Source organism: Pholcus phalangioides, unplaced genomic scaffold (assembly GCF_987345545.1).
Source record: "Pholcus phalangioides strain wild (caught in Gottingen) unplaced genomic scaffold, Ppha-v1.0 ptg000022l_1, whole genome shotgun sequence".
NCBI lineage: Eukaryota > Metazoa > Arthropoda > Arachnida > Araneae > Pholcidae > Pholcus > Pholcus phalangioides.
In genome coordinates this window covers 20,827,818-20,853,376 of record NW_028301615.1, presented here as the reverse complement: position 1 = coordinate 20,853,376, position 25,559 = coordinate 20,827,818, and the positions used below count along the sequence as shown (strand labels likewise).

Below are 25,559 nucleotides of genomic sequence, written 5' to 3'. Positions count from 1 at the left end.
GACACCACGTGTATATTTAAGAGCATAAAACTATGCATTCTTTGGAAACAACAAAATAAACCTCCTCATGGTACATCATTCAAGCGTATATCAACGCCTAAGAAAACGCACACGATAATTCAATCACGGATACGGAACACATAAATAACGTCTTAACGTCTCATTTTTGTATCTTAATCCTCTCCAACATGTCGTTTTTGAAATATGGAAATTAAGTACGAGAAAAAAAAACATGTTTTCAGTATTGGCAAAAAACAACAACAAAACCACATTCGGGACATTAAAATAACAAAAAATTACGCAAAGTTGTTTATCATTCGGAGTTTGACGAGGAAAACGACGGCCATTTTGTGACTCAACAGGTGCGCCGCCATCACGAAAACAAGTCTCGGAAAAGAAATAAAAATCGAAGGAAAGAATAATAATAACAATAAACGAGGCCATCTTCACAGATATTTCTCATAACGCCATTCAGGTGGTCAATCATCTCGAAAAAAGGAAGAAAATATAATCCAAACATTAATCCATAATCTATAGATTCGACTTTCGAAAAAGAGATCAAGATCCGTCAGGGTACTAGAAATTATGGTTATTATTATCATCACGTTCTCTATAAACGCCTCTGGAGTGACGTCGTCACTTGTTTTCTGAATTGACGTCATCATATTTGACGGAATGTCGATAAAAGAAATTATTAGAGATGGCTTTTTATCAAGGCTTTTCTGACTCTGCATGGCTTTATCTGTAATGACGTCTTGATTCCTGTAGTATCGAGTGAAGGGCCTTGTGTGTGTTTATCTTTTGAGAGCACTTGAAACAGCGTTTATTCATCTTGTTTTTTAATACGCATGAAAGTTTGAAGTTTGAGTGTTTTTTAGTTAGTTCCTGTACCTTTTGCAGCTTGAAATTAGTAGCTCAAAAAATTATATATATTGTTATGACTAGAGCCCGGATTATATGCACTAAAAAAGTAGCAAAATATGCACTTAAAAATGCAAAAATATGCACTTGAAAATGCAAAAACATGCACTTGAAAATGCAAGAACATGCACTTAAAAATGCAAAACATGCACTTAAAAATGCAAAACATGCACTTAAAAATGCAAAACATGCACTTAAAAATGCAAAACATGCACTTATAAATGCAAAAATGTGCACTTGAAATACCAAAATATGCATTCAACACCTCAGAATATGCATTAGAAACCGTGAAAAGTCGAAAATTCCGAAATTCCGGCTTTAGTTATGACTATAGCTCGGAAGTTTCGGCACTAGAAACGGTTAAAATAGGCAGGCAAAAAGCCACTGAAAATGCTTAAAATAGTCACTAAAAAAAATTCATTTATAATTGACGGAAGATAGAAGAAATAACTAAAGCTTAGATATTAAATGTCCGAAAACTGGCTAGATATTGGTTGCACTTACTCCATTTACTGTTTTAATTATAGCTTATAATAACTGCATTATTTTCAAAATTAAATAGATTTCATGCCAAAAATAGTGTTTGTGCGTCTTCAAGATTAGGTCGAGATTCCAGAACCAGCATTTACTAGACTCGGAACCCGTAGAGAAAATGATTGTGAAGCTCCTTCGAGTTACGAGTGATTCTCATTTACAGTAAAACCTCTGTTTGGGACACCGGCAGGTAAAAAAAATCATCCGTCAAAGGGGGGTGACCGTTAATCAGTAGTTTGAAATGCATGCTTTTATTATAAACGGAGAAATTATCATTTGGCCGTAAAAGAGGGTTGACCGCATATGAGAGGGGTGGTCCTTTAACAGGGGATTTACTGTATTTGTTGCATTATTTAAAAAATTCAGTGTCATTTTTATAGTAGTTGAAACACAGTTACTATGTCTTATTGTTGTAAAAAAAAATTTTTTTTGTACCGATTACCACATATGAGGATATATACACTTTAAGGGCACCTGGACCCCTGAGAGTACCTCTGGTCAATTAAATCGAATAATAAATAGTGCCTAAAATAATTTGTCATGGTATGGTTGTTTGCAGTGCATTCGTGGTGTAAGAAAAGTAAAATGGGGTCCCCAATATACACCGTATGAGTGATAGGGCCCTCTCAACTCCTGCACGACCTAGATGCACCAGAGGTCGACTGATGATGACCTCCTTGGGACAGTGATCGGTCAGCTATACATTTCCAATGCTGTCTAATGCACGAGCAACATATGCTATAAGGAGAAGCAAACTTTTCTCAGCTTCTCTCGTACATAGCTACGTTTTAAAGCGTTGCTGTCTAACACCATCTCGTCAAAGCAAAGTTAATGCAGGGCAGCAGTAAGTTTTCTAACTCTCAGGCACTTGCACCTATTTTCGCTTGAATGGAGCTTGGAAGCTTTCTGATAATAATTACTACTAAGAATTAGAGTTTTTGAACCGAGGCTCCTGGACCGTAATGATTATTTTCTACTGTATAGATAATTTTGCAGAATTTTTTTCCTCCAATGATGATTTATTAAGCGGTTTGTTTATTGTTGTAATGATTTGTCCACTTCATTTTTGGCTCTAGTGGTCATTCTTCGGTAGCATTTCTTGTCTGAGCGTTCAATTTCCTGCTACTCATTTACCTCAGTGACCATTTTCCTCCTCACCTGCCGCGCGACCTAGCCATAATTTTTGCGCGGACTTCTTGGACCTAGCGATCATTTTCTCGTGACTTTCTTGCCGTAGTGGTCATTTATCGTGGTTCTCAAGGAAACGTTTATTTTCTGGATATTATGCTGAGGTGAACTCGGAAAGAAAAGTCATCTTGTCACCGCCGGGACTCTCTCGAACCCAGGCCCTCTTGTATACCGGGCAAGCATGCTACCATCTACACCACTGAAGACACGACCCTGCCTTCCTTATTTCACACACTGTGGCGTGAAGCACTGAGGTAGAGACATTAGTAGCTTCTCTTCACTTCAAAGAAGAAGCGTGAGGCGCTGAAGTAGAGACATTAGTAGCTTCTCTTCACTTCAAACAAGAAGCGTGAGGTGCTGAAGTAGAGACATTAGTAGCTTCTTTTAACTTCAGGAGAAGCGTGAGGCGCTGAAGTAGTAGCCTCTCTTAACTTCAGAGAAGAAGCGTGAGGTGCTGAATTAGAGACATTAGTAGCTTCTCTTAACTTCAGGAGAAGCGTGAGGCGCTGAAGTAGAGACATTAGTAGCTTCTCTTAACTTCAGGAGAAGCGTGAGGCGCTGAAGTAGACATTAGTAGCCTCTCTTAACTTCAGAGGAGAAGCGTGAGGCGCTGAAGTAGAGACATTAGTAGCCTCTCTCAACTTCAGGAGAAGCGTGAGGCGCTGAAGTAGAGACATTAGTAGCCTCTCTTAACTTCAGGAGAAGCGTGAGGCGCTGAAGTAGAGACATTAGTAGCCTCTCTTAACCACGGGTTCGAGAGAGTCCCGGCGGAGACAAGATGACTTTTTCCGAGTTCACCTCAGCATAATATCCAGAAAATAAATGTTACCTTGATATCTTGGGCTGAGAAAAAGCCATCTATCTCTTTCTCTCTATATATCGTGGTTCTGTTGTCATAGTGATAAATTTTCCCGTGCTTTTCGAGGTGGCGTCGTAATTTTCACTGCCAGAACCTATCGATCATTTTCTCGCGACTTTCTTACCGTAGTGGTTCCTTCCTGGTTCTCTTGTCGTAGTTATCAGTTTCCCGTGGTTTTCGAGGTGTTGTCGCAAATTTGACCAAGCTGTAATTTTGGCCTAGCGATCATTTTCTCGCGACTTTCTCGTCCTACTAGTGATTTTCTCGTGTCTTTCATGTCAGTTGGATCATTTTCCCGTGGCTCTCTTGCCATAGTGATTGTTTTTCCCACGGTGTTCAATTCCAAAAAAAGTGATTATTTTCCCACAATTTTCTTTCCTTAGCTGTCGTTTTCCCGTTCTATGGATCATTCACTTACCACTCCTTGCGCCCACCGATCATTTTCCGTGGTTGTTTTGCTGTAATATGTATTTTCCACAGCACCCAAGCGATAATTTTTCCGATTCTCCCTTGCGCTCATTTTCTCCCGGTCTCTGTTTCTCAGCGATTACTTTGTTTCAGCGGGGATCTTCACACACGGCTCCCTTATTCCTACGAAAATTTTCCCACGGGCTCCTTCGCTTCTAACGGTCACACTTCGACATTAAAAGTTTTTCAAGTACCGTATACGCTCGTGTGTAAGTCGACCCCCCCCCCCTCACTTCAGGACCACCAACACAGCAATAAATTGGAAATCCATGTATAAGCCGAACCCAAAAAATCAGCCTATTTTGGGGGGGGGGGGGCGGAGAGACAAAATTCTTATACAGTCGAATACCGTTGCAGCGAAAATCTCGTTTTAACGAACATTTCGCTAATTCCCGAGATAAGTTTTACATAGGAAAAATACAAAAACCTAGAATTCCATTATAACGAAATGACTTCTCCGGTCACTCGGAGTTCGTTATAACGGGATTCGCCTTTATTTTCCTGTAGTAGTTAGTTCCGTCTTCCGAGTTACTGATACAACACTTTTTCAAAGAATTTGATGATGGATGATTTCGGTGAAAACAGAATTCCACTTCTTATGAAGCCACTGACACACTTGGCCAATGACTGGTTTCGTTTTTAGGCATCACTTTTTGTTATTTTTTTTTCTTCAGAACTCATCCATTCGGTTCATAAATTCCTTAAATAATCTTTGAAAGGGCTTTTTTGATGCTCGCATCTAAAGGGTGTAAAATCGACGTTTAGTCCACCGGGTATGAAAGCCAACAACGATTTTGATATTTTTCATCATAGGTTCTGTGGGGTTTGCATGTAGGTACAAAAATCAATCTACTGATTACTGACGCCATCTAAAGTGGTCCAATGACATCGCGGATCTTCAAGCTAGCCGTGTTATATGTAGCTATGATTTGTAAAGTGGGGGGTGTCGGCATTTTCTCCTCAAAAACTGACCCGTGTATAAACCGACCAAATAAGGAACAGATTTTTCAACAAAAAAAAAACCGACTTATACACTAGTATGTACGGTAGTCTGGTAAAGTCCAATTGCTGAGCATCACGGTTCACGAAAAATTCACCGCCAACGATTCATCGCCAGGAAAATTCACCGCTAAGAAAATTCATTCACCGACCGACAATTCATCAACGGAAAATTCACCGACAACAGTTCGACGGGAGTCAGTTAGCCACTAAGTGAGCGAAAAATGAGCGTTAAGTCAGTAAATGATGCAGTAGTTAGTGAGTGAGTGACAGAGTGGTTAGTGTTGGTGAATGAGAAAACTAGTGGGTGAGTGGGAGACCCCTAGTGAATGAGCATTAGGGGTGAGCAACCCAATAGTAGACTGAGGGACCTGGTTATTGAGTGTGTGACAGAGTGAGCGACCCGGTCAGGGAGCAACAGAGTGACCTAGTTAGTGAGCGAGTGATAGGGAGCGAGACCTATAGTTGATGAGTGAGTGAATGACGAAGTGAGCGGCCTAGCGATAGAGTATTCTAGAGAGTAATAGGGAGTGGCAAAGTGAGCCACCTACTACTAACAATAGTCACGCCTCGGTAGGACCTCATTGGCTATGACACTGCCTCTGCTCAAAGCTAAAGTGACCTAGTGATTGACTGACTGACGTGGTGGGTGATTGAGCAAGCTAGCTCTAGTGACAGGCCGGTTTCACTCACTCGTTCGCTCATACACTACAAGCGTTCATTCACTCTCTCAATCACTTGCTTATTCATCTGCTCACTCGATCATCCATTCACTCATGTCGAACCGATGTCGGTGAGTTGTTTGCCGGTGAATTTTCCAGACATGTATGATCACGTATGTGTTTGTGTACGAGCGCGTAAAAGAGCATCAACATTTTCTGCTCATCGCGATACCAACTTTCCATGTTATAAACGTATTTGACTTTCCGAAAGTAACCAGTAATCACAGTTATTTGGGGATATGACATCTTCCCGGTATATATCCCAACCAAAATTTCCTCCGGAACTACAAGCGGGAAACCCCGTACAAGAAAACCCCGGGAACCCTTGTTCAGAGAGAAAGAGAACGATGTATACACACCTTAATTAAGAAACTATTCTGAATACCATTCAGAAAGATGTCGGATAATGTTGTTAAATAATATTTTAATATTATAATAATATTATATAACACTAAAAAATGGACCTTGAAGTCTTGTTTTTAAAAAAGTAGACATGCTGTTTCGAGATTGAAGGGAAATGCGCAGCAGTGAAGTGACAGCATATACGTAATTTATACACTGGGTCGTGACCTTGACTCTTTTGGCTGTGCCTTTACACGTGTTTGTATGGGCCATTTTTCAATTTTATCCTGCGCTTGGGTCGTGGCGATGAATAGTGAGTAGATGGTGCACATATTGTATGTACGAAGGTGACCCGCCGAGAGATTTTCTTGATTTTCTTTCACCTCTCTTTTGTAATTAAAATGATCGAGGAAAGAAGATATAGATTCCTTTTGGTTTGATGGGCTTTTTACTGAAAATTGTATGAATACGTGCCGTTTTGATGAATAAGCCGTATTCCATCCTATATGTATATATGATTCCAACGTGGGGAGACCCGAAGGCTCATTGGCCGAAATCACTGTTATGTCACTAAAGACGAGGAAGTGATAAAGAGGCAAGGGGTTCAAGATGATTAAGTAGGCAATATATGTTACGGTAAATGTGATAAATCGGTCATTATGCATAATCGGAAATCGTCTCCATAAGTTTGATAAATTTATTACTTTTACCGGCGGTCATCATGCGTAATTCCCAAGTTTCGCTGGTAAATTTGATAAACACTAAAAATAAAAAATTCATTTTTTGCGGTGTGATTATACATAATAACCAAGCGTACCTGGTTAGTTCCATAAATACTTGAAAATTTATTGCCTTTTACACCGGTGATTATACATAATCGACTTAATGGGTCGTGATACTCCTCCCCTTAAATCCGGGTAGGTCAAACATACTGGACTCATTTACAATTTTTTTTTTATATTTAAGAAATTCATGAATTACACTAGGGTATTATGCATAATCGTGGATAAAAGTTATGAATTTCTCGAACTTGAAGAGACAATTATGTAAAAAATAGATTTGTATCACATTTACCATAATACCGTATACTTTATACCCCTTGCATCTTTAGCCCCGCCTCGTCTTTTAGTGACGTGATAGTGATCTTGACCATCAGGGGGGGGGGGGGGCTATGAGATGATATTGGAAACGCCCCGTTTTAAAATTGCTATCTCCCCCCCCCCCCTCTTTACCCTTTTCAATATTTTGCCTCCATTGTTCTTTTCTGGATTTCTGTCAGTCTGTAATTTTTCCGTAAAATTTCAGTCCTCCCATTTTCCTGAATTTCAGTCCTCTTTCCTTTTTCTGAATTTCTTTTGCTCTGCCCTTTTAATACAAATACAAAGGCTTCAACATGGAAAATTACCCAACGACGCGGCTGACAAATTATGCCCATAAAAATATGAATGTCAAATATCACCAAAGTACGAAGTATAAAAGCATTATACACTGCCTATAAAAAAAATCATGGTTGTCTTATATAAGTATGGAGAGCTTCTCGATTTATCCCACTGTGTCTATTGTACTTCTTTGCAAACGTATGAATTGTGATAGAATTCACACGTTTAAAAGAAGTACGGCAGACATAGTAGGATAGGCCTTCGAAAATTTTTGGTGCCCCTTTACCTGAATTTTTGCTCCTTTTAATCTTTTATTATGAATTTCTGCCCTCTTGCAGTTTTTTTTTTTTTTTGAACTTCCGTCGTTCAAATTTTCTCCTGAATTTTCGTGTACCTCTCCTCCTTTCATGAATTTCGGTTCCTCATCGCTTTCTCTATGAATTTCAGTCCCTCTCCCCCTTTTTAGTGAATTTCCATCTCTCATATTTTTTTTATGAATTTCCCTCCCTCGCAATCATGAATTTCCATCCTTCTCTCCTTTTTTATTGTGAATTTCCCTCCCTCCCTATCACGAATTTCTATCCTTCTCTCCTTTTTTATGAATTTCCCTCCCTCTCTATCATGAATTATAGTCCTTCTCTCCTTTTTTATGAATTTCCCTCCCTCCCTATCACGAATTTCCATCCTTCTCTCCTTTTTTATGAATTTCCCTCCCTCTCTATCACGAATTTCCGTCCTCCTCTCCTTTTTTATGAATTTCCCTCCCTCTCTATCACAAATTTCCGTCCTCCTCTCCTTTTTTATGAATTTCCCTCCCTCCCTATCACGAATTTCCATCCTTCTCTCCTTTTTTATGAATTTCCCTCCCTCTCTATCACGAATTTCCGTCCTCCTCTCCTTTTTTATGAATTTCCCTCCCTCCCTATCACGAATTTCCATCCTTCTCTCCTTTTTATGAATTTCCCTCCCTCTCTATCATGAATTTCCGTCCTTCTCTCCTTTTTTATGAATTTCCCTCCCTCTCTATCATGAATTATAGTCCTTCTCTCCTTTTTTATGAATTTCCCTCCCTCTCTATCACGAATTTCCGTCCTCCTCTCCTTTTTTATGAATTTCCCTCCTCCTCATCTATTTTATGGGAATTTCTGTCTCTCAGCATATTTTTCTGAATTTCTGCTCCCGCCCGTTTTTTGGACTCCCGGCGTTCCCGTGTCTCAAGGCTCACAGAGCTGGTCTGTATTTTAGATCCGACTTGTGGAACATTGTGTGAATGAGAAATACACGGAAGATTCCACTGAGACAACGGCGATTGTGTGTGTTTCGGTCGGTTTCACTCTGGCAGCCATGCGTGTGAATATTCATCGCCACTTCCTATCGCTTCTCACGAAACAACATTACGTCCACGTCGATTTATGGCGGCCATTTATATCCCTTGCCTTCATTATTTACGGCAAATCATCGGGAGAGAAATAATTTATACGACGGGGAACCACAGAAATGGGTAAACAACATGCTTCCAGGGAGAAATTTACGGACAATTCCTAGAATCTGAACATGCCCCCTTTGAAGTTCTAGCCTTAAGGTAAAGAGATTAATCAACGCATGGGTCCATCTGGGCACTGCCCGGCAGCCTCAAGTTAATAGGGAGGCTTCACATGATAATGAAATTTGCTACATTGATTTCCGAGAGTAGCCATGTGAGTTGTTAGTCACTTTCAGTTGAGTAGGTCCTCAGAACACTACTTTGCCCGAGGAGCACCATCTCTTAAAATTGCCATGGCGAAGCCAAAGAAATTATGTGGAGCAATGTAATTATAAGTAAATCCATGTTCAACGAGCAATGGCAGCCATGCGGGGGGGGGGGGGCTACAACACCCTCCCCCCCCCATGGAAGCCAGGATCTTTGGAAAGCCTAGGCGGGATTTTATCCAGGCCTCAAGCGCTTAAGGGGTCTCGTGATAATGAAATTTGGTGCTGTATTCTTAACCGGACATGCATCTCGTACGCATTTCTATACGGGATTTTTAAGGAATCGGTACATGCTGCAAGGTGTTTTCTGAATATCTGTGAGTGCCTAATGTGTTCACGTTGTCAGAGTTCTGCTGCCATCTGCCTTCCATATTTTGAAGTGAAAATGGTAAATGCTTGAATTTTCATCCTATGTAAATCATGTCTGTCTGCCCTCTACGGAGAGTCTTTATATTGCATGCACTTTGTAGAGTATGATTTTCGAGAAGTATAGAAATTTGTGGGCAGGTACTTCAATCTTGGTGAGGGCCCCAGAACATCTTAGCTCCAGGTGAGGCCGGGCACGATATACAGTTTAATTGGGCCCAGAGCTGTTTCAACAGCATGTGGCCCCCGATTCTGGCCCTTGGGGCTCAGAAATACCAGTTAACAATTCCGAAAAAATCTTGTACGTAATTAATATTTCCAGTTTTGCTCGTTAATTTGAGGCCCTTCATGTACCATGGGGACGCCCCATCCAGGGCCTGATAAGCTCCCATGCTTTAAGATGACTATGAGATGGCCACCCTAATCAATAGTTTCCAATTCATTACTTATGCAGCTTTATTAATTTTTATGCTTTTAATAATTTTTTAAATTTATTAATAAATTATATAATTAATAGTACAAAAAGATTGACAAAAATGAACAAATTATAAATTTGTAATCAAGAAAAAGGGGAAAAAATTAAAAAAATAAAACAATTATCGGCGCAAAAATGAATAAATTTGAATTATAAATTTAATGGTATAAAAAATGTCATGATACACCCATTTATCATCAAAATCCTGACATAATTAGTGCTGCCCTCTATTTAAGTAGAAAATAACTGAAACTATTTGATTCTTCTGTAGATTTATATTGAGCCGGCAGATGGCAACAGCTATTTATGTTTATCTTATTCAGCTATTAATAAAAAAAAAAATCAAAATTTTTTTTTGAATAATTTTTTTAAAATTTCGTTGAGGGCGTGAAAATATTCCTTCAAATTTTAGGTTTTTTTTCAATAGTTATTTCTCACTGAAGAAAAACGACCCCTTGAGGGGTGAAATTGCTTTTCAGAATGATATTTTTTGTGTAACACTGGTCCATACGAAAGTTTCCAACAGCTGCCTTATGAGAAGAGGAATTTAGGAAAGAAGAAAATCCTTCTGTCCTTGCGGGGAATCGAATCCACGTTCTATCACTTGTCGGGTGAGCGCCCTAGACCACTAGAAGACTACAAGGGCGACGACGATTCTCAGTCTTTCCTTAGAGCTCGTGTGTGCATGGGCAGAGATACGGAGGAGAAAGAGCAATGCCCCCCCCCCCCCCCCCAGCGTCAGAGGTGAGCCTGCTGATCTGATGTATATGCGTATATATGAATTGCATGGGCGGAAATACGGAGGGGCCCAGCGTCAAAGGTGAAGTTGACTGATCTAATGTATATATGCGTATATGAATTGACATCATCGTGCCCCCCCCCCCCCCGACTTCCAAGTCTATCACCGCCTATGATGAATCGACATCATCATCATGCCTCCCCTGCAATCATCATCGTGCCCCCGCCCGGACTTTCACGTCTATCTCCGCCTATGCGTGTGCTCTGAACGGGACCGTTCATGGACGGTCGGACCTAATTCAGGCCAAAGCTCATAATTGCTGACACCGTCACCAGATGGCGACTCGTCTAAGGATGATGTCACTCTTCGCTTATCCAATTAATCTTCGTATCAGCCGGCTGTTGAAAACCTTCGAACGGATAGCGAATAGTGACATCGTCCTTGGGTAAGTCACCATCTAATGGCAGTGTCAGCAGTTATAAGCTTGGACCCAAAGCCGCTTGAAAGGTTACTCTTAATGCAGCTTTGCTTGGACCTGAGTTAGGTCCGACAATCCATGAACGGTCCCGTTCAGCGCACACGAGCTCCAAGGAAAGATTGAGAATCATTGCCACTGTAGTCTAGTGGCTTGGAGCGCTTACCCGGCAAGTGAGAGAACGTGGATTCGATTTCCCACAAGGCCGGTTGTTGAATTTTCTCTTTCCTAAATTCATCTTCACATCAGCCAGCTGTTTGAAAACCTTCGCATTGATAGCGAAGAGTGACATCAGCCTTGAACACTGGTCCTGCCACGAACGTCACACGAGGAAAAGAAAACTGACAAAACTCGACGTTCTTGTTTTTTTTGGTACTATAAATTGACTAGAAAGAGGCCCGATAAAAATTCTAGCCTGGGGTCACGCCAAAGATCCCAGTCTAGTTTATCGCAAGAGTAAGTAAAACATTAAAAAAGTTATATGACAGCAGATATAGCCAAGAGCGCTTATAACATGATAAACACATGAAAAAAAAAATGCATGGATATCAGACGGACAGCTTATCTTGCTAACAACGGCTATCCTGCCAAAAAAATCACTGACCATATATACGAATATTTTCCCTCTTTCTAAGAAACGTCTTCTTATATAGGCCGCGAATAGCCTACACGTTCTTTATTTTTTTCTGCGACGCGTCCATGGTCATGGAAATGACCACAGCGAGAGATTCTGTCCGAGAGGAAGAAGCCGGAAACTATACGCCCGGATGATCCTTTTCCTCTCTCTCTCTCGGCTTTTCCTCATCTTTCCTTCCTGGAGGACATAACGATGGTCATTCCTGGACGAAATGGAATCCGGAGTCCAGGGTTGCCGGTCAGGGGAAAAAGTTTTGACCATTGGTACTGGTATATGCATGTGGTTATCATCGCCAAATACTTAATTATATTGCATTTGGGGCTATCGTGTAAACTCAAGGGGGGATAGCGTCTTCCAAATACAACTGTATATTAGTACTACTCCCCAATTTCTGAAAATTTTAGAGTTCCAAAATTAATTAGTGAATTTAAGTGAGCATTTCCTCGGACCGGTATTATTTGAGGGAAACGTTCCGAACTCGGCAAAAGAAAAATTTTGAAAACTTTCTAATTTATTATACAGGGTGTTCTAAAAGTCACGAAACCAGTTTCAAAATATTTTATTTTTTAACTGTTATCAAGAAATAAATCAAAAACTATATAGTTCAAATAAGGCATTTGTGGTATGTATTCATATTGTGAGCCTTTTGCGTGAATGCAAGCGTGCATTCTTTTTGAAAGGTTTCTGGCAATTTTTCTCTAGGCATTCAATCTTCTATTGAATGTTTTTTCTAGTTAATCAATGAAAGGGGGGATTAGTCTTGTACATTTGTCTTCAGGTGTCCCCACAATACAAAATCAGGGGATGACAGGTCCACTGATCTTGGTGGCCACAATCCTTTTGAAATAAAAGTGGTCATCGAAAACTGTGTGGAGTACAGTGAAGCTTCGATTATATAACCGTCGCTCGTTTTACCGTCAGTTTCTGTTACCCGTCATCTAAAAAAAAACCTGAAAATAGCAGCCCCAGGTTTTAAGAGGTCACACCGACACACACACCTCACGTGAACTCAAAAGTGATGATGGCGGCAAAATAACATGCCTCTTTCTCCCAGCGAATACAACTCCTCTTATCCAGCCTATGGACCAGGGCATAACTGACAATATGAAGCGACGTTACAGAAATGCTTTCATCGAAGGCCTGCTTTCATCTGATGATGCCATGACTGACAAAGAATTTTGGAAGAGATATAACATAAAGGACGCTATTTTCAGTGTCGCTAGTGTCTGGACTGACCTTATATTGAAGTTTATATTGATCGTTTTGTGTGTGTAAAATTAAATAAAATATGTATGTATTACTCACTTTTTAAAGGGTTTTATTTTCATTTTTGTCCCAAGTTCGCAGTGAAATCACGTTACTGCACGTATGTATGACGAGATTTCTGTAATTCGTTTATTCGGTTATCCGTCACAGCCCTCAGGATCCGGACGGTGACAATTAATCGAAGTTTTACTGTAATTCATAGTTTCATTATTTTTATGGCAGGTTACTCCATTCTGTTGCAAAAACCCCAAAACGTTAATTTTCATCCAACAGTGCAATGAATTACGGGAAAATACCATTGTACAGTTTTCCCATCCGCTGTTTCTTGAAACCACAATAGATGAACTACATTCTGTGAACCACAACAGATTCCCAGACCACTTAAGTAACCGGCGGCAAAATTCCAGTCCACTTGGGTGACCGACGGCACTTTACCAGACAACTTAAGTGGTCTGGGAATGTGCCGTGGGGTCACTTAAAATCGGGTAATAATGTGCCACAAGCCACTTCAGTGATCTAAAACAGTGCGCCAAGGCAATTAAGTAACCAGCGGCATATTTACTAATTAATTAAGTGATCTGGGAATGTGCCACTGGTCACTAAAATGATCTGTAAATGTGCCGCTGGTCACTTAAGGAATCTGGTTATGTGCTGCTTGGTTAATTTCCATAAAATTAAGTTTATGGTCGTGGGCCACATATGACGGGTTGAGCATGTATGCCGTGCTGCAAGGTCAAATTACGACTCATTTATGCACGGGTGTAAAGATCATGTCCATCCTCCTTTTGGCACCATAGTGTACATGAACGGATTTCCGAAATATTCATATACGTCATGGTTTGTTGTTATAAAGAAAATGTGGGGTTTCTGGGGTTCTTCGGATGCCATATCCATTCTGTAAAAAAGAAAAAAAACTTTTCTGAAAGAAGGGGAAGTTGGAAAACGGGACTTTGACGTACGTTTGATGGATGAGCCTTCAATGTGTGGGGTCCGAGCCCCTCCTTCATCCCCAAACACGGGAAGAGATGGAGATGAAATTACAAACAGTTTTGTTTTTACAAGAAAATGGGAATAAGTTTCTCCCACACCCTCTTGCACAAAGAAAAAGAAATGCGTTACTTTCTAGCTAGTGTCACGTGGTGTAACAGGTGCCAGTCGCTGATTGGAGAATGAAATAGGGATTAGATGATTTCTTTTTTTGTGGACAGGGTGAGCATAAAATAAGTTGACAAATCCAGAGGACTCTGAAGTTGCAATCGTTAGCTTGATCCATACCGGAAGGTTGCACGTATACTATTATTAAACACTGCTCTCACAATGATCACAAAACTCACCGAATGAAGGTACATACAGCCACTTGCCCATAAAATTAATACAGAATGATTGAATGTTTTATTCATTATTTATTATTCTGCAATGTGAGCTTAATGAGAACTACTCGTATAAGAAACTTTCGTGTTTGGCGACGTGAAAAGATGCCAAAAGAATCGGATAGTGTGACAAGTCTAATATAGGAACTTCTTGTCATTGATCAGTCGAAGGGTTGAAACGTATTCGCGCTTATTGGTGAAAATTCAGGTTAAAGGGAATTATCGAGTGCACGCCAAATTTGGCGATTTCATTGCTCGATAAAGATTTTATTCTGGTATTCCGGATGAAATGAGCTTAAACGTATGTTTTCACGCTTACCAACCTAATTTTATTGGTTGGTAATTGGTTTTTTTAAGAGCGTCTGAAGGAAGCGTCGAACCGGGGTCAGACTCCACTATCATTTATTGACTGACATAGACATTGTTGGTTAAACTGAATTATTTGATTACAGATAACGCTAAAATTCGTATTTTAAATTGCTAAAGCGTGTTTTGTTAGGATGATAATATTCACCAACTTAAGATAAATATCCACAGTTTTGGCGACCTTTTTTTAAGAAGTCACCAGAATCTCCAACCTGTGCCGTATAATTAATTTTTACCAAAATTAAATACAGTCAAACTCTCGGTTATGGGGACATCGAAGATTCCGTGAATTTTTGTCGTTATAACCGAGGTTTGCGTTTTCGAGAGGAGCTTTTGCCGAAAAAATGTAATCAGATGCATTCAAATGTTGTGAAACAAGCTACTATTTCATTATGAACCCTTGCAGCTGCAATCCCGAGATATCTCGTCTAACCTGATCTACTTCATTTCGACAATTCCGAAAAATATCTCGAATTTTGAAAACACTCTCATTCCTGTTGCATGTGTACCCGTGTGAGGAAATTTTTTGACAAGGACGAACCGGGTATCGAACTCGCGATACCTCTAAACATCCTTTGGTACTTTAGGCGGGTATCTTACCTACCTCGATGACAAAGTTTAACGATTTCCACTATGGTAGTTGTAATACGGATAAGCGGAAAATTTTAAAAACCTCTTAATGGGTTAAGGTAACTATATTCGTTCCAGAGAAAACGGGAAATTCGAGTCATAAATACGAGATATCGCCAATTCTCGCCAAATAAATATTACCAAATGTCAGAAATCGCCAAATATGGCTAACGAGTAACCCTTGGTGAGAAATATAGTACTAGAAAATACAAGTACACGTGCAGTGATTTAAAATTTATTTTACGGGTTCATATTGAAATGTTGTAATTCATAGCAAATGAGTGAGATGAATATTTGGAATCATTCATTTTTACTCAATTTTTAAATTATGCAAAATACATATATACCTTCTTGGTTGATTCTAATCAAGATAATCGATTAAAGCGATTTGCTTTCGTTTTTAAAAAAAAATGGGGAAAATGGTGAAAATTTTCTAATGTTAAGTCGGAAATAAGCTAAATAATGAGTAAATACAGTATTGTTTGGTTTTCGGGTCATGTTACTTAGGAGCACATCGTAGCACCAAACTTTCTAAAAACCCCTTTTTTTTCTTTCGTTACGTATCAAAACACCATAAATGACGAAGGGCGCTGTAACCGAGGTCGATACGATTCTTGTCTGAAGTACAAAAGAATGTCTAGAGTTGTCGCGAGTTCGATAACTGGTTCGTCCTGGTGAGAAACTTTTTTAACACGGGAGGGAGTACAACAGAATCAGCGGCATGACCACAGAGAAAACGATTGCTACCGCAGAGAGTTCCACACCGATTGGTTAGGGCACCAACCTCTCTCGGTGAGTATAAAAAAGCACTACTGTTCTTAATCGGCAATAAATATACCGGTCTAACTTATTTATTTATACAGTAATGTTAGCCGAGGCCTAAGCATGAGAATGCGGTTGATGTGGTCACAGAAAAAAAAGTTTTGTATTTTTTGAAAATATAAATGGCGTGGGGGTGAATCAACGACAGTGGAGGGGAGTGAGTTCCAATTAGTTATAGTATGCGGAAAGAAGTTAAATTTAAAGCAGTCGGTGGAAGCGGAGATAGGGTTTATCTCTTAAGTGGATAATCAAGTCTGCTAGAGATATATGTTGGCTTGGAGATAATACCGGTGGTATCGAAATTTAAATGTCCACGGAGAATTTTAAAAAGCATGGTTAATCGAGAAAAAAAGACGGTGAGTACTTAGAGGGAGAAGATTAAGTTCGAATTTAAGTTCTGAGACAGACACATAGGGGGACCAACTGTCGTAGATAAAGCAGGCGGATTTATTTTGTATCGATTCCAGCTTCTCGATATTGCTAGCAGTGTAGGGGATCCCAAATTTCGGAGACATAGGAGAGGACTTTGAAAAATATAGGTTTGATAACAGGAGTAGTCTAACATCGCGAGTAAAGTGTTTAGAGGCATTTTTGATAGATACAATCGATGTGTTTATTCCAGCGCAGGTCTGCTGAAATGATAATACCGAGATATTTATATTGAGAAACCTGTGATATGGGGGAGTTATTGATAGAGTATGAAAATTCGAAAGGTGGAGAGTTTACGCGAAATTCTCGTGAGAACCGTTTTAGAGATGTTATGAGGCATTTGCCATGTGTAGCACCATTGGGAGATGGATGCTCTAATTACTCCTCGTGTGCAGAAAATGACTGTAGTGTGAAAAAAACAGATCAAATGATCGAAACGACGGAAAATGTGTCGTTATATCTGAGTTTGTTGCTTTTTCATCGCCGTTATCAGCAAGGTTCATCAATATTATTCTCGATGGGGGGATCAACCTGGACTACCAGTTATTGGCGTTATAAACGAGTTGTCGTTGTAACGGAGTTTAAGCGTATACATTTCTATATTGTTACATCTTGTATTATCATTAGTGAAAAATCATAAATTTACGAGGTGTAATGAATTTTTCCCGCAAAATAACTTTTTAGCTGGAAACTTGGAAAAATCTCGTAACACGTTGAACGAAACGTTCAGGAATTTCGAAAGTAAAGAAAAAAATGACGGAGAAGAGAAAATAGTTTGTATATGGAGTTTTTGACTTTCTCAAGGAAATACCAAGATAAGAAAATTACTTTAATACGTTCCTGGTTTTTTTTCCCCCTTCTCCAGAGTTCTTTATGGCTCTGCGCGTAACGAAAAAGATTATCTGGAAAAGTTTCCAATATGGCGTCACATTCCGCACAAAATGAAGGGAAAAGAAATACGTACATAAGTATTTATTTTCCTTCAAGCTTGTGCATGTGATGATGTCTTCATTCCACGGCATAGACTCGAGGAACGGAAAAATTCCAACCGAAAATGACGACGAAGTTCCAGAGGAATGCGTTGAGATAGTAAATGTTTACTACTTGCGGGAATCGCGTACCGGGTTACCATTGATGGAGAACATCGATGCCAAATACACCAAATTCCAGAACCGAATTCGAATAAGTTCTCGGAATAAAAATTGAACTTGACTTTGGGCGGAATTTAATAACTGAAAGAATGAAATTAATTGCAATGCTTTGTATCATTTCATTTCATCAAATCACTTCTTGTGAATAATAACTATAATGCTTTAAATATTCCCTGAAAATTCGTGAGAGGCATCCATACCAGTGAAGAAATGCGTAGAGTTCTGTATTTCTTGAAATGAGAGGTTTGCCCTGCACACCACTAAAAGTGCGTGGTAGGCATGCATGCATGCATTCTCGTAGAAATGAAAGGTAGGCATGCATGCATTCTCGTAGAAATGAAAGGTAGGCATGCATGCATTCTCGTAGAAATGAAAGGTAGGTATGCGTACCCTTAAAAATACGAGGTAGACATGCGTACCCTTAAAAATACGAGGTAGACATGCGTACCCTTAAAAATACGAGGTAGACATGCGTACCCTTAAAAATGTGTGATAGGCACGCATACTTACTAGAAGTGCCTGGTAGGCATGCATACTTACTAGAGGCATGCGTGCTTCTAAAAATACGTGGTAGGCATGCGTGCTTCTAAAAATACGTGGTAGGCATGCGTGCTTCTAAAAATACGTGGTAGGCATGCGTGCTTCTAAAAATACGTGGTAGGCATGCGTAATACTAGAAGTGCATGGTATTCATGCGTACTCCTAGAAATGCGTGGCAGGCATGTTTAATACTAGAAGTGCATGGGACGCTTGCTTACCTCTAGACATGCATACAAAACGCGTGTACCTCTTGAAATACGTAGGAGAGGTGTGTGTGTATTTCTATAACCTCTTCACTCCAGAGGTACTCATGTATACCTCGTTTTGAATGGTTTTTAATGATTCGTTTTTCATGTTAAGTGCACACGTGTACCTAACTGTTCATTTTCAATTAAAATTTTTTTCTTAATTTTGACACACATTTTGAGCACATTTGGACGTACAATGAACACAAATCGCGATCAAAGAAAAGCTTTAAGAATCAATTTTGGCTCGAGTGCGGAGAGGATGAATGCGTAGAAAGCTTGCTTGCGCATCACTACAAGTGCGTGGCACTCACGCCACTCCTAGACACGACCAGAAATTTTGCGTGTGCTAATATATCCAACATTTTACCATAGCTAATATAAACTCATGACATTTTATGCTTGCCTATCACTTTTATTTTGAAAATTGTTTAGGGTAATTAGGAATATAACTCAACTCAATGATCCATGGTGTGTGTGTGTAGACACACTACTACTACACAATAAAACCCTGATTAACTGGGCTTAATGGTGAAAGTATAAAAAAAGCTATTGAATATTAAGACTGGATGATATACAGTACGAGATGTGATACTTCTTATAGGAAAGGAAATGAAGATGTCTGTGAAATAATGTAACTACTAGTACAGTGGTTCTCAACCGGGGGCCATATGGCCGCCCCCTAGTGGTACTGAGATACTTCAAGGGGGCTATGACAGGTGGTTTGGAGGGCTGCAGAGAGCTGAGAAGAAAAATTAAGGTGTGAAGAAATAATGCTTTTATATTAGTGACTATACACTTACAGAATCAAACAAAACCAGGGGCCGTCTTAGGGCATGGATCCACCCGGGCCTCACTGCCTACATTTTGCAGCAGGTTCCCTAGGATAGGGTTTTTCGCGGGCCCCCGGCTAGATTTTTCACAGACCCCCTCCTCTATATTAAATTTATAGTGTGAAAAATAAAAAATGATGAAAACCGTATCAGGCCCCGGGCTACAACTCTGTCAGTTCCACTCTTGTGAGAGGTCATGCCCTGGGGTCTCATGATCATAAGTGACCCCACCTTATGATATTTTGTATAGTACAATAAATTTTGAAAATAAGTAGGATATATGTAGGCTGCTTATTTCCGGCTAAGTATGGGACGACCATAGCATCACTTTTCTTAGGGGGCCCATGATGTTGAGACGGTCCTGAATAGACTGCAATGAATACGGATTAGCGAAGAGCTCAATAAATTCCAGGCCAGTGGTCTGGAGGCCAATCTTATTTGCAAAATTTTCATTCAGTATAAATTCACTGAAAAAATAAATTCAATGCGTATAAAGAATCTTGCTTCTAGATGAGGGTCGAAGACTCTGGGTAAGACTGGGGAGCCAGCCACGAGAAAAATAATATGCTTCAAAGAGGGCCACGGACAATTGGTCTTTTTTCCTTCAAGGACAGCTGGTGTCTTTATTGGATGAGTGTGTGTGTGTGACCACCTGTGCCCCTAGCAGGATGGTGTCGCTACTTTTGCTGCTTCTTTGTGAAGGAAACCCCCTCCCCCTCTGAGATAGTACACCACTACATTTAGATGTGTAATGCAATGTTTATTCATAAATTTGTTAAAGATAGACCATCAGAATGTAGCCAAAGGTTAGAAAATGCGGTAAGAATGAGAACTTTTGTCTTCTGTATATAACTTCAACTAAGATATGAAATTCATATGAAAAAAACATATGCATATATATAACAAATGCGCTAAATGCTGCTCACTTGTTCATTTAATAACATTTTCATAATAACTTTGTATATATTTTTCTCATGCTTCATTTTTCCTTACAATCTCAAGCTCTGTATATATATTTTTTATAATATTGTTATTTCTTCAACATATTCTTCAGTTTCATATTCATTCAGTTTCTGTGAATGGCATGATAGTTAGGGGCCCATATGTCGGGATAGTTTTTTTATAATCACCCTGTATATAGAAGTGGCCTGAATAAATATATATTTTTATTCAGGCCACTTCTATGAGACTTCTTGAAAAAAAACCACAAATATAATCTTATACCATTTATAGGTATAACACCAACCAGACTGTTGCCCAAGAATATAAAATGTGGTGAAAATGAAAAATTTTTTGGCTAATAAAATGAACCAATATGATATTTTTCACGGAAAATATTTATACAGGCCGATTTCATTTGATTTTTTTGAGAAAAAAAACCCCACTTGGATAAAACCAACGTGATTCAAACCAAACAACCCTAGAAACCCGTTTATGTTAAATAACCCGCAAACATTACCGAGTTCGCGATAAAAGGAAAAGATACATTATCGCAAAATCTCCGCCGCTTTCAAGTAAACTTCAAGTAGAATCATTACAAATTTTCAAATATCATTGTCAAAAAGCTCCTTACGGAATGTTAACTAAGCTTCAGAAAAGTGTGGATTCTAGAGAGAAATAGATGAAGAATGATGATCATATGCAGTCATCCTTAAATGTTTCGTAAAATAAAAACATTCTCGAAACAGCTGATGCGTACGTACAGTGTAATACAGTATATGGATCATCTTTTGTGAAGTTGGTTTCACTGCAACGTGATTAGTATTGCAGTAAAACGTTTCATCAAAGGTTCACAGGGTCACAGTAATTCGTAAGAAATCACTTACCGATTTCTTCTGAACGGATCTACGCGGTAAAACTTAGATTATCCGGCATGATTGGGGCGCACCGGCCATATCTAGACAAATCTGTTGTCTGTGTGGGTCCGACATGCCCTGGCGTGTATTTTCCTAACCACACGCACGACGCTAGCATGTAATATATTGATTCAAACGTGTATAATTCAAGTCAGGCATGCAAACTTTTGGAGATTTGTTCAGCTTTGGAGCCTATGTCAAGTTAATTTAAACCCCGTATAATGGAATATAAGTCAATTCAAAAGCATTATTTGTACTTATTATTTATCGATTATGCGTTCAACAATAGAGACGATTTGGGTAGCTCTTGGTTTACAGTTGGTCTTGAAGTTTATGGTCACAAATTTCTCTCTGATGAGTCACAATAATGTCGCAACTCTAACCTGGGCCGTCTAAACCAACGTTTTTCAACCACAGCGCCTTGACATTAGTCAAACTAGGCCGTGAGTGATTCGCTGTTTCTATATTCTCATTTATTTCTTGTTAGTCGTTATGACCAGGCCTTCCACTTACAAAAATGAATTAAACCGAACCGAGGGCTTCCAAAAGTTGAGAATATCTGGTTTGAACAGCATCATGGAGCTTTTTCTTTGTCGAGATTGTGTTTTAGATGTGCTTAATTTTGCAGAATTACCGATCTACCAATCTACTTGCCTACTCTCAACAATAATAGTATCGGATATAGTTATCTTGAGGACCCCTCACTATGCACTCGGTACTCTTGAGTATTCCTTCGCTAGCGTTCAACTTTTATCCTTCGCTGCAAATAAGTAATGGCTTTTTTTGGGAAAATCAATCAAGGGAGTCGTTGTTTATTTTTGCATTTACGAAATTAGTTCGTCTTCATTATAGCATTCATTTTAATGTTCAGGAGAATTTCAGGCATTTTTCATCACTTAAACAACCAATTTATAAATGAGGGCCAGATATAATCGGAGGTCTACAAATTATTTGATACTGCAGTAGACTCTTGCTAATCCGGTACATATCAGACCAGGGTGCGCCATATTACTGGGAGGTAATGAAAAAAATTCTAAAAATTGAACACCCTCAAATTAAATGAAGAGTGCAGTACACTTCATTGGTTTGCAATCATCTCGCTGGCCATTCAAATGATTTGTAAGCGTGCCTACAATCGCTTGGGTGATTTGTAAATGCACTGCGTACCACTTGGGTGATCTGTGAATGTGCTGGAGTTCAATTAAATGAAAAATGAGTAGTTAATGGGCTGTAGGCAGCTTAAGCAATCTTGGAAGGTGCTGCGAGCCATTTAGGGGATGTGAAACTGTACCGCAGGCTACTTAAGTCATCTGTAAATGTACTGCAAGCCGCTTAAACGATCAGGGACTGTGACGGGGTCATTAAAGTTATCTTCGAATATGCCGAGAAAGCCCTCAAGTGATCGGAAGTGTTTCGCGAGACACTTAAGTGATGTAGGAAAAGCACCACGTGTCACTTAAATTACCTGTGAATGTGTCACTGTTACAAAATTAGGTTTTAAGGCCGCGGGCAACATCAGATGACAGCCCTCGGGCCAATTGATTGAACATCTATGATTCAAATGATAGAAACCTCAGCGCACGCACATGAAGTTTGTGCACTTGTATGCATACACGAAAATTTGCGTACATACTGAAAAACACACACGTTTTACTCTTCTAAGGACGAAGAAGGCCTACCTAAAAACGTCGGTCTACTGAACGGGCCCGACTAGCAAACGGCCGAACTGAATTCCTAGGATCTCTAAAATCATCTGTAATAGAATCGATGGGCACCCATCCCCAAAGAAAGTTATATATTCCTTTGAGTAAAAAACTCTTGCTGAATCAAAAGATATTGGAATTTCAACGTGGAAAGATCACATTCAAATGCACAATCACGTATACAGGGAGTGAACAATTTCGACCATTAACATGCAGGACAGACTGAAGAAGAGAAAAAAGAACAACATTAGACTTTCCAATCTATTTCCAGTCTCTGAACATCTGTTTCATACCGAATCAATCTTGATTTTTATTTCCAGAAATCATTAAGATGATTTTTTTTTCTCCTCTCCCTTAACTCTCCTTGATGTTTCTCCGCCATGTTTTCTCTTGGTTCCTACGGAATTCCGATCCCGCAAAGAGAAAGTTTAATGGGGCGAAAGAATAGTCTAAGAAGCCGGACCTAAAAAGCATACAAGGTATAGAAAAGTAAAGAATATATATATTGAGTGTATGAGTAAGGAGACGTGGGGGCGAAAGTGGAGACCCCTGAAGGAAACCCGGAAAAATTCCATCAAGGAGGAGGGAAAAATCCGTTTCTGTCAGCTCCAAGTGTTCCCTAAGAAATGTCGGTTAGGACCGTATAGCTGTCTCTAAACATAAGGCTGCAACCTTCCGGAACGATTACAGCGTAGAATGTTCCAGAAACAGGAGTACGGAAGATACTGTATGGGGCCGGAGAGCAAAAAAAGAGGAATAAAGGGGGACATTGTATCTTCTCCTGTACCTCAATTTTTTTTTCCTTTCCTCCCCTCGCTCTCGTGTCCCTGGTGGTCAAAGAAGGATGTCCAAGTGGTCATCGAGCGCCAAAACTCCATTACGTGCAATAGTTTGGCCGTCGCGAACGGCACCTGTGACCTCCTCTTGGAGATCAATCGAATGCTGGCCTCCTAGTGATCAATTGGGTCTGGAGATATATATACAGGAAAAGGACTGTAACGGGAGAAAGTGTATATCTTACGGTTCCTAATAACAATAAAACATGAATCAAACTCCTTGTTAATGGCTATTACGGTCAATTATGAGACATTTTCCCCAGGGCGGCCTTCATCAGTCGTGGTGGGTTCCGGTGCGAAAATAATTGCGGAGCTAAGAGATTTTTGGGGTCCCAAAAATGTTTTGGGCCTCTTCAACCCCAATTTTATTAGGGTGGGAAACTAGAGTCGAAAATACGTTATTAGTGCAGAATTTCCAGAAATAATGAAAATTAGCTTAATAAACTATCTAAAATCCGCAGTTAACGACAAAATGGAAGTTGATCTGATGAAAATTCAGAATTCATGGAAGAAATAATTCCAGATTGATTCAATAATTCTTAATTTTCATTTGAAGTGTGTGGAAAAAAACTAATTGTGATGAATTGTTTCGAAATCAGTGAAAATCTAGAATTAATTTTAAAAAAAATTCCAGAATTGATGAAAGTTTAGGATAAATGAAAGAAATTCCTCCAGATTTGATCAAAATTCAAGAATTAATGGTGGAATCACTCCCGAATTAATGGTAGAATCACTCCCGAATTAATGAAAGAAATCACTTCCGAATTAATGAAGGAAATCACTCCCGAATTAATGCAAGAAATCACTCCAGAATTAATGAAAGAAATTACTTTAATGAAAGAAGTCACTTGAACAAAAGAAGTCACTTTAATGAAAGAAATCACTCCAGAATTAATGAAAGAAATCGCTCCAGAATTAATGAAAGAAATCACTCCAGAATTAATGAAAAGAAATCGCTCCAGAAATAATTCCAGAATTCATGAAAATTAAGAATAAATGGAATTCTATCGAGATTGATAAAAATTTAAGATTTAATGACAAAAATAGTCCTATAATTAACAAACGAAGTTTCTTTAGGATTTATAAAAGAAATAATTCCGGAATTAATGACAGAAGTAATCAATAAAACAAATTATTCCAGATTGGATGAAAATTCAGAATTACTAAAAGAAATAATTTCATAATGTCTTTGAAAACTGCAAATTAATGGCTCTAGACTTTGTGAAAATTTAGAATTTAAGAAAAAAATAATTTAAGACTTTAGGGTGGTTTCCTTAAGTTATTGAAAGATTTCACTGTTTGATTCAGGTCTCTGGGTCCCTTTAGCCCACAATTAGAAACAAAAATGCATTTAGTAACCCGGGGCAAACATCAGCTTTGTTTCCCCCCCTCTTCCGAATAATTTCGGATCAAAACAAGGGCGCATCTAGAGCCCCGGGCATCAAATAAAAGCCCGCCTTTTCCCCTAGTTATGGTCCCACGTTAGCATCCCCTTCGCCAGACGAATAAGTTGACGTGAGTGCGGGCTCCTAAAGCCCGGAGCCCAGTGTGTGACCACAATTGTTACACACACACACACATCCTCCCTAAGTACTGCACTGATTCGACACTTGAAATATTTTCGTTACGCCACCAACCTTTATTATATTTGTAAGGGAT

General features: G+C 39.3%; 1 pseudogene; it reads right to left on the bottom strand.

Annotated features, from left to right (window-relative positions):
• Nucleotides 1–5,517: 5,517 nt before the first annotated feature.
• LOC149069979 (U4 spliceosomal RNA) lies at nt 5,518–5,583 on the bottom strand (annotated as a pseudogene).
• Between the last annotated feature and the right edge of the window lie 19,976 nt (nt 5,584–25,559).